At 35.4% G+C, this 10,807-nt stretch overlaps 1 pseudogene; it reads left to right on the forward strand.

The window, feature by feature from the left end:
- Positions 1-8,579: 8,579 nt before the first annotated feature.
- On the forward strand, positions 8,580-9,443 carry LOC118997206 (protein SET-like; annotated as a pseudogene).
- Positions 9,444-10,807: the final 1,364 nt, after the last annotated feature.

The following is a 10,807-nucleotide window of genomic DNA, read 5'->3' on the forward strand; positions in this document are numbered from 1 at the left end:
TTACTTTTTTGGGAATTGGCCATCTGGGTGCTATATTGGCTGTTTTACAACCCTCTATAAATCTTTAAGCATTCTTATCCAGTTTTAAATTAATTTGGGGGGTAACATTATTTAATGACATTATACAAGTTTCATGTGTACTATTCTACAATATAGTATCTACATATTGCATTGTGTGTTCACCACCCACAGTCCAGTCTCCTTCTGTCACCATATATTTGGGCTCCATTTTTTTCCAGAATGTTTTCTCCATATTGAATTTTTATTTATATTTAATTTCCATTTAATTGTCTTTGCTTTTTATGAAAGGGAAAAGTTGGAAAAGCTGAATGTCTAAGAATAATTTTATTTTAGTTTATTATAAAAATACATGTTTGCTGTATATATATATACATGCATGCATATACATATGCATATACACAAGCCAATACAAGTTCAGAAAGTGCTCATAATTCTCCTATCCAGAAACAGAGTTAGTACATGGATGTGTATCTTTCAGATCCTGTTTGATGTTTTTTTCATCCTTTTATAGAAAAAAGGATAGTCCTGACTGGTGTGGTTCAGTGGATTGAGTGCTGGCCCATGAACCAAGGGGTCGCTCATTCGATTCCCAGCCAGGGTACATGTTGATGTTGTGGGCCAGGTCCCCAGTTAGGAGCATACAAGGGGCAACCACACATTGATGTTTCTCTCCCTCTCTTTCTGCCTCCCTTCCTCTCTCTCTAAGAATAAGGAAATAAAATCTTTTAAACAAAGAAGAGAAAAAGGAGGAGTAGTACCATGTTTGCTGTCTAGTGACATGTTATAATGTATTTAAATGCTCGTGAATTATTTATTTATTTACACATTTAGGTCAAACACTACCATTACTACCACTGCTAGTAATAATAATAATAATAACAATAACCCTTATACCAATATCAATACTGTTAGTAATTGAATCCTAGGGTTGATGTGAAGATTAAATAAAATACAGATTGCATGCCCTGGGTGGTGTAGCTCAGTGGATTGAGCGAGGGCCTGCAAACCACACGATCTCGGTTTGATTCCCAGTCAGGGCACATGCCTGGGTTGCAGGCCAGTTCCCTGCAGGGGATTCACAAGAGGCAACCATACATTGATATTTCTCTCCTTCTCTCCTTCCTTTCCCCTCTAAAGATAAATAAATAAGATTTAAAAAAATACAGATTGCAGAAATACATTAATCACAATTCCTGGTCTCCATTAAGTGGTTAATGAATTCTATTTTAATTTTAATACAAACTTTTGTCTATTCCAGACCTATGTTTGCAGCATTTCCCCTCATTGCTGCCACACCCCCTGCCAGATTCTACAGCCTTCACAATAAAATATAAAACACTAAGCATATCTTGCAAGGAAGTTCCCGATTTTGCATCTGCCAAATATTTCTTCTGTCAAGGACACTTTCCCTGACTCCTCTAAAACTAAGGTATGGTGCCTTATTATAAGCTTCCATAGCATCCTTGATTTTCCCGTCAGAATACTTACCACAGCTCATTCTTAATGCTTGTTTAGTTATCTTCTTTGTTAGATTATAAGCTTTCTGGTTATGCTCTCGTTCATTATATTGTCAATATCTAGTATTCAGAAAATACTTAGCATTTCCTCTGCTGGGCTTCTAAGGATGGTCATGTCTTCTCTGCATTTATAATAGACTCACTAAAAGCTCCACCTTCTCCCAGGATTGCTGAGAGGACCAGATGAGGCAATTGATGTGAAATAGATAATATATAAAGTACTGTACAAATAAAAAGCATTTGAATATTTACATATAGCCTTACACAGGGTTAATAAATCTTAATAAATAAGAAAATTGTAATTTAATTTTTAGATTTATTTTCATTGAATTTATTGGGGTGACATTAGTTAATAAAATTACATAGGTTTCAGGTATACAATTCTACAGTACATCACCTGCAATACTGTACTGTGTGTTTGCTACCCTAAGTCAAGTCTCCTTCCAGCACCATTTATATCATTGGGTTTTAATGGGCAAATGTTAATGCACATTCTCCGCTAATATTTAGTAATTATATTTTTCAAAAATTATCAGACATTTCTAGCAGTCAAGCTTTTTTTAATAAAGATTTTATTTATTTATCTTTAGAGAGGAAGGGAAGGAGAGGAGAAACATCAATGTATGGTTGCCTCTCAAGAGTCCCCTGTTGGGAACTGGCCCACAACCCAGGCATGTGCCCTGACCGGGAATCGAACTGCGATCGTTTGCTTCGCAGGCCCGCACTCAATCCACTGAGCTATACCAGCCAGGGCATTCAAGCTTTTTATAAGTGCAATTCAATACATGATAAATTCATGAACACTTCTTATCTCCTAGAACAGCTGTTTATCTTACACATCATCATAGGCATTCTCTGGATTTTCACAGAATTAATTCTGAATAATTAATGAATATAAAAGAGTTAGACAAGTACTGTAGCATGGTAATGATTTGTTTTGATACCAATTAGAAAAAATAATCTCTTTGGCCTGCTAACTTGGAATATGTATTGTATTGTTAACTTTTAATTTACAAATGTCTCTAATTATTAAATGAATATATTGAGATAAAGAACAAATAGTTTGTGAAGGTTATAGTTTGTAGAAAAAAATGCTTTGATTTGACAGAATCATTAGCTGTATTGAGATAGCTCTTGCAAATATATTTCATTTATAGAGCAGTATTTACATAATGTTTTCATATTTCCTAAAAAATGGTATATCTTAAGCAATAATGGCTAAAAATTATATCAACTGCAAGTCTTAAATAATTTTAGACATAATTCATATGAATTTAATACAAACAGAATTGATGGGGCAGGTAACATTCATTCATACTTTACAGGTCTCTCAAAGGTGTGTCGTCTTCATTACTGTGCTTTTAAGGATCTTGCTCAGTTTCATCTCAGCTATGAGCTATTGGCGCTGGTTCAAAGTTTCAGTCTTAAATTAAAGGTGAAAGGTGATGTAGCACTAAATGAAAATTCTTAAAATATGTTGACTGCCTCTGTGAATTTAGCTAAGAAAAACAACTTTTTTCTTAACTGAAGGATGAGAAAAACAATTTAACAGTGTATGTAGCCTTGACTTTGTTAGGCCTTAACTCCATTAGAAAAGGGAAAAATCTTTTTGTGAGAAGGAGAACTTCCCTTAGTAAACGGTTGAAACATTGTTTATTTAGACTTGGCTAGAATTTTGTAGGCATTGCAATGATTTCATCATGAGGGAGCGTTTCTGTCTGTAGTTATACAATCCTTTGTTTGAAAAACCTGAACTGAAAGTACATGAAATGTCCTTTTCCATTGTTCATCTGCCAATATGGTCTTTCTCTTAGGATGGCATTGATTCTGCAATGATGAGAACAATGTAAATTATGAATTTAGTGGGAGAAGCACCGGATTGTAAATCAGATAACTGAATCTGAGACTTGGTTGCCACTGACTAGCTCTATGACCTTAGGAAGACCCATATTCTAAATGAGTCTTGAGTTTGTTTTTTAGTCTGTAAAATGGTGATAATGCTTACCTCCCAGGACTGTTAAGGTAATTAAATAAAATGATGGGTGTGTAAGTACCTTATAAACCATGAAATACTATACAAATACAAAGAATTATTTTATAGAAGAGTAGTAATTTTGTTTCACTGATAAATAAATTAAAATGGTGGTTCAATTAATTCATGGATAAATAAACCTTACTTTGTATTTTGGCCTACTCATTTCTAAAGGCATTGAACTAATTTTAATGGACTAATTATTTTTTTAAAAGTCCACTGTCTCAGGTAAAATGTGCTACTTATGCTCATGTACAAACAATGAGTTAATACTCAATGAATTACAGATGACCTGCATTTTATTATGCTTTTAAAAATCTCGTGATTTTAAGTTTAGTTTTTTTAAGTTTTACAATGCATTTCTATACTTTTGATTAATCTTGGATAATTTAAACAAGATTTAAGTGTATATTAGGAAACATGTTAACACCATAATTGTGTCTTTAGTGAACATAGATGTTTTTTCTCTGTAAAATCTAGTATACCACTATCACCAGAATCCTGCCCTTGAAGCTGTGGTGCCTAGTGTTAGTGATTTGTCCTCTCAGAACCAAATCCATTGTTTTCATTACAAAGCACTGAGTCATTAATCTAATTGTTATTAAAAAGTTAAAAAGTCGCAGACTTGGCCCAAGCTTATTTACTTAGCCATGGCTAGAATCAGGAATCTGCCTGTGTCACAGATACATGCGGGAGGGCTGAGGCATCAAGGCATGAGAGAAGAGGCTGCTAATGCTATCTCTACAGCTGGAATCATAGCTAGCTGTCCCTACAGCTGTCCCTAACTTCAGGTGGCTGGATATTGACCACTACAGGGCAGCTCAAGACCAGGAGGAAGTGGCCAAGAAACCAGCTAAGAGTGGTTTTGTTTTGGTGGTTATTTTTTCAAGGCCAGAATGCAACTTACGGGCCATTGAAGTTCCTCCATGAGGAAAGTTGTGTCAAAATATATGGTTTCTTCAATTTCATAATGTTAATGGGACAATCCATCAAAAGACTCAGAAGTTTCCCACCCCCAAAGTCTACACTAGATAAGTCTTTCATATCATTGCTAATCTCTTAAAACAAATAAGAACTTGTGGGCCTACATTCCCTTGATCATTCTGCACTGTCCATTCCTAAAGGCAAATATCATAATTGTTAAACATAAATGCATACTTTTATACAATGAAAATATAATGGCAGTTTCCCAAAAGGACAGGTTAGGTGCTCGGTCATTTGGATCAAACCCACTGGCTGAAAACAACTCTGAATAAATCACCTTAAAAGCACTGAGGGGTTGAAATCATAGTGTAGCTATGCCAGGTCAACTTCGAGGGAAACTTGAGTCGAAAGAGACTCGAGTATTATTTGAATGCAAAAGTTGCTTTTAGCTTGAAGACACTGGAACAGTAATGGTGACAGAAGTCAAGGTGGAGGGAATGTTATCTAAATACACATACAGGATGCCTCTTCCAGAATTCAACTGAGTCCCAGAGGGCTACACTTTCAGAATTAGGATGAGCCAGCAATAATCTGCCAGTTCCTGATCCTCTCCCATCCAACAAACCCAGAAAGAAGCTGCTCTGGACTTAAAAAGATCAGGGGAAGGAAAAGGAAGGGGAATGAAATACTCCTGAGAAGATCTGGTCAGAAATCTACCCTCATATAGAATGCACCCCAGGGATATATAGCAAAGATGTGCAATGAATTTGGTTTGAAGTGGCCTCCAATTGATGCCATTGAAAGGCAACCAGAGGGAGTAAAGAACACTTACTACAAGCATCAGGGAATATCCACAAATAATTTTTTAAGTGTAAAAACCAGTAAAATAGTTTAAAATAATCAAACACATGGGGAATTTTTAAAAAACAGATGTGGACAAATTAAATCACATTAATTGATATTTTGATGAATATTATAATAAAATGACTTGAATCCATTATGGTGTCCTAACTTTTAATGTGTAAATTGTGTAATGATATAAATCCTATGATCACCATCTATATATTTATCTACAAAAAGTCAAAAACAAAGGTTCTTTGATAATTATGTATCGCAGAGGCAGTTGCATTGTTATATGCTTTTTAGGGGAGTGTTGAAGATTAGCTGCTATCACTATGATACTAATTATACAGAAAAATGTCCTGCTTTAATATAATGCTTGGTGTTTCTGAAAGAGACATCTATGCTTGGTATATAAACAGATATTTCCAATAATAGTTATATAGAGTCTTTGTCTGAGTTGTCTGTGCATTCCATAATATTTAGAAAAGGTTAAAAGATAAATGCATTTTTCATTTTTTGAACTCCAATGTAACTAGAACAGAAAATAAAACCAAGCAATTCAAGTGACAGTAATGGAGCCCTCACTCAAATCCAACATGGTTACTATAGTAACTTAAATTTGGAGCATTATAATAAAAGTAGAGTGAAAAAATAATTTCAAATGCTGTATTAATCTTTTGAAGTATGGAGAGAGAAGTTGCTGTTTGATATTTGAAAGAGAATAGGTTGCTATTAAAGTTTCTTGTCTCCTTTTTGTCTTGCCTCCTTTTTTATATAAATGTAGAAACCTGTGACTTCAAGAATTAATTACAAGGGAAGGGAACTGTTAGTTTTGTCTCTATGAGTCCTTCTAAGACTGATGGCAATCCCTTTATATGAGCAACTTGTAATTACCTAAAAGAATAGAGGGCATATTGAGTGAAAAAGTACATTTCCAAATGACCTCAAGGATTTAATTTTGATGCTTCTTTTTCTACTTTCTCTATCACCTGTCTGGTCTTCAGCAGCCTGTTCAAGGCTACCAGGGATCTGCTGTGTGGCTGTCTCCTTCACTTGTTAATCTAGTCACTCTGCACTCAGCAGGGCGACTTAAGCACCATGGGGTGGGGCAGAGTCCTTCTTGAGTCGTATTGTTTCCCCTCAGGCTGCTGCTGCTCAGAGGGGAGTGGTCTGCCAGAGCAGAATAGCTGCAGCCTTATGGGGGATGACTCAACACTGGGATCTTGGAGTCTACTATCTCCATTCTCTCCCCAAAGCCACTGACCCCAGTCTCTCCTCAGGCATCTCTAATCCACTCTGCATCCTCCCACCATTGCCAGAGCCCAGGGTAAGTGTCTGCAAATAAAAATTTATGCATTGGCCCTTTTAATGGCTCTATAACTGATACAGACTATTCTATCTCAATATGAAAATATAGACTAAAATATATTTTTCAGAGTGCTCCTTCATCGACCTTTCACTACCTAACTATATCTAGAATAAAATTAAGCTTATTCTCAGAATGAAATGTCATTGTTTCTAACTAATTTGCAAATAAAATGACTATGTAACCAACCTAGATTTATCAACAAATAAATAATGTGGAGGAAAAAGGGGGTAAGGGGGCACTATTATTGATTAAAATGGATGAGACATAAAGTATGAAATTTTAATGTTTATTGTTGGAAAATATGACACATTTCCCAAATTTCTCCTAATGAAAATCTAACTTTAAGATGTTTCAAGGGTGAACAATTTTCCAGTGCTCATCCAAAGTCCAAGAGATTGTCTTTTACATCATAAATAGTTCTATTATTTAATTTTTTAAAAGTATAATTACAAATAGTCAAAGATAAATAAAAGGATTAAAGTGAAATGGCATAGGAAGATCACAATTTGTCATATCTCCCCTGCTCTAAGAACATTGCAATTCTACTATATGGAGAGAGATAAAAATAAGAAAACAACTAAGCTCCAAAACAACAAAAACATCTCTGTGGATCCAAAATTAAACAGAAATAAAAATCATAGGGAGTCCTGGAGCCACAGGTCTGTTAGTTCTAGATCTTAGAAACAAAGTAGGAATAGCCAGGAGTTTGTTGCCAGTGGGGTAACATGGCCTAAAAGGGCTATAGAAATAAGAAGGGAAATGAGTAAAGTTAATTGCTTAAAACCAAGGCTTAGGATGGATTTAGCATGCTCTAGCAATGAGGCTAAAAAAAAAAAGAACAACTACCTGCAGATATAGCTAAAAGAAACTACAAGTCTAGTGAGATGAGAAGTCAATATGGCCTCTCTTTTTGTCCAGTAAGTTTAGAAACTGGTATGATCAAGATTTTGAGCATGTTTAGAACACTAAAAGAGGGGGAAAGAGAGAGAAAGGAAGAAAGAAAGAAAAAAGAAATAAAAAGAGAAAGGACAAATCATATTTATGAAAAACAGGAAATTAAAGAATAAAAACAAGCAAAACTGAAATATGAATAAGCAAATGTGTAAAAGAATCAAATGGAAATTACAGAAATAAAATTTCTAATCTTTAATAAACAAAGATAAGTCAATACATAGGCTGAATAGTAGAATAATTTAGTGAATTAGAAAGTGATACTGAAAAATTCATCTGGTATAAAGCACAAAGACACAAAGAGAAAAAAAAAACATGACCAAGATATGGAGAACAGATTGGGACACCACAGCATTCCTTTAATAGAAGTTATAGGAAAAAGAGAGAGAATTATGCAGAATCAATATTTGTAGCATTTATAACTGAAGTTATTCCAAAATCTAGACACAAATATTTACATGGCAAGTACACTCTATGTACTAAGTCAGACACATGTAAATAAATTACATCTAGGCAAATAGTAATTAAAAAGCATAACATCAAATATAAAAATAAAGTAATAACAGTTACCAGTAAAAACAATATACTACCTTAAATAGGAACAAAAATCGAGCTGCTCAGCTCTGCCCTTGGCAATAATAAATTGATTCCAAGAAGCAAAGTGATATTTTAACTTATTAAGAGTAAAAAGTGTTCTTCTAATTTAAACTATCATTCAAAAATGATAACCAAGGAAGAAAAGAGGGGAAGAAGGATGGATGGAAGGAAGGAAGGAAGGAAAGAAGGAAAGAAGAAAGGAAGGAAGGAAAAAGAAAGAAAGATTGAAAACATTGGATAGAAAAACACAAGGTTGGAATTTCATCAGAACTTCGTACAGTCTTGCAACTTCCCTTTGGTCAGATTCTTCAACTTTTCTCACAGCATGGCTCCCAAACACCAGTCTTTGCTCCTAGCCCTAGTGAGGAAACTGAGACCTATTCCTACTGCCAAGCCAGAGAAGAAGTCAACTTCTCAGGACTTGCCAAAGGAAGAAAAAGAATAACAAGAAGCAATTGAACATATTGATGAACTACAAAATGAAATAGACAGACTTAATGAACAGGGCAATGAGGAGATTCTGAAAGTAGAACAAAAATAAAATCAACTCCACCAACCATTTTTTTAGAAGAGGTCAGAATTGATTGTCAAATTCCCAAATTTGGGGGGGGGGTAATAACATTTGTCAATCATCCACAAGTGTCTGCACTGCTTGGAGAGGAGGATGAAGAAGTGCTACATTATTTGACAAGAGTGGAAGTGACAGAATCTGAAAAGATTAAATTAGGTGACAGAATAGATTTTTATTTTGATTTTGTCTGAAAGAGAGTGGTGATCCATCTTCAAATTCCACTGAAATCAAATGGAAATCTTGAAAGAATTTAATGAAATATTCAAGCTGACTGCAGAATAAAGCCAGCAGGAAGAGGCAGTATGAGGGATCACAGAACTTTTTATCTGGTTTACTGACCATTCTGGTGCAGATGTAGATGGGTTAGGAGAAGTCATCATAGGTGATATTTTGCCAAACCCATCCCTGATATAGATGATGAAGAAGGGGGAGGAGGAGGAAGAGCAGGAGAAGAAGAAGGAGAAGGAAGAAGAAGAAAAAGGGGGAGGAGGAGGAGAAATGTTGGAAGATATTGATGAAGAAAAGGATAAAGATGAAGGAGAAGAAGATGAAGATGATGATGAGGGGGAGGAAGGAGAGAAAGATGAAGGTGACAATGACTAATGGAACACTGATGGATTCTAATCCCTGTGAGCAAGTTGGAGTCTTTGTTTCCCCTCTTGTGCTCAATCTCCCTGTTTTTGAGGTCTCCTTTCTCTCCTTTATACCATGGTTGCCACCTGATTAGGAAGGGATGTACCTTGAACAGAATACAGTGGCAAAAGAATCTCTGCTCTTCCCTATTCCAAATTCATTTTATCCCTTCCTATGTTGACAAAAACTTTAAGAAATCAACAGCATGTGCTCTGCGGGAAAAAGAAAACCCTTGCACTTCCTTAGCTCTGTTGGAAGCTAGAGGGTGCTAAGCCCTGCTGTAGTAGTGCATAGTATTCTAGCTTTTTTTCTTCATTTCTCTATATATTAGGCTGAGAGATTACACTGTGTCTCTATGTGAATATGTACAGTTAGCATCTACCAGAATGTATCTTTCTACTTTCTCTTCTTTAAAAAAAAAAGAAAAAATAGGGAGGCAAGATGGCAGAGGAATAATTGGAAGCCACACTAACCTCTTCTTAGGACAATTCTGGAATTACAACTAAATTGTGGAGAAAACACTAGGAAAAAACAACTGAAACAATATCAAGAGGGAAGCTTTATAATCTGACAGGCAAAAGAATCAGTTTCAGCACTGACTGACTGAATCTGCACATCAGCATAAAAGATGTGGAGGGCAGAGTGGCCCTCAGTCAACCAAATGGAGGGAAGGACCCAACAAAGAATGACCCAATAACAATCAAAACCCAATCATATCCAGAGAGCCAACATAAATGGCATAAAGGGCATCCCGAGAGCATCAAGTTCATGAGATCAAGGAGATAGCACCACTGAATCTCACAGGTCTCTTACCATAGAAATTCAGACCACAAACTCAGGGAGTCAAAACAGATCAATTTAAGAAGCAGAAGCAAACAACAAGAAGAAATAATATGAAGAAAAAGAAACAATAACTAATGGAAAGTAAAGGAGGAATCCTGAGAAAGAGTGTTAAATGAAATAGAGGCAAGTCTACTACCAGATACTGACTTCAAAACAATGGTTATAAGGAAGTCCAGCAAGCTCAGTGAAAATACCAAAAACTAGAGGGAAAATACAAAGAACTTACTGCAAACTGTATCAGCATGAAAAAAAAAAGACATAGAAACTGTCAACAGCCAAGAGTAAATAAAGAATACAATTTCTGAATTCAAAAACACAGTAGAAGGAATCAAAAGCAGGCTAGATGAAGCAGAGATCAAATCAGTGAGCTGGAGGACAAGGTAGGAAAAAACTCCCAGAAAGAGCAAGAAAAGAAAAATCACTCATAAACAACAAAGACAGGTTAAGGGAACTGCAAAACAACATGAAACATAATAATATCCATATAATAGGGATACCAGAAGGAG

Source organism: Sturnira hondurensis, unplaced genomic scaffold (genome assembly GCF_014824575.4).
Source record: "Sturnira hondurensis isolate 20B ecotype Veracruz unplaced genomic scaffold, ASM1482457v3 Scaffold0012545, whole genome shotgun sequence".
In the NCBI taxonomy this organism is placed as follows: Eukaryota; Metazoa; Chordata; class Mammalia; order Chiroptera; family Phyllostomidae; genus Sturnira; species Sturnira hondurensis.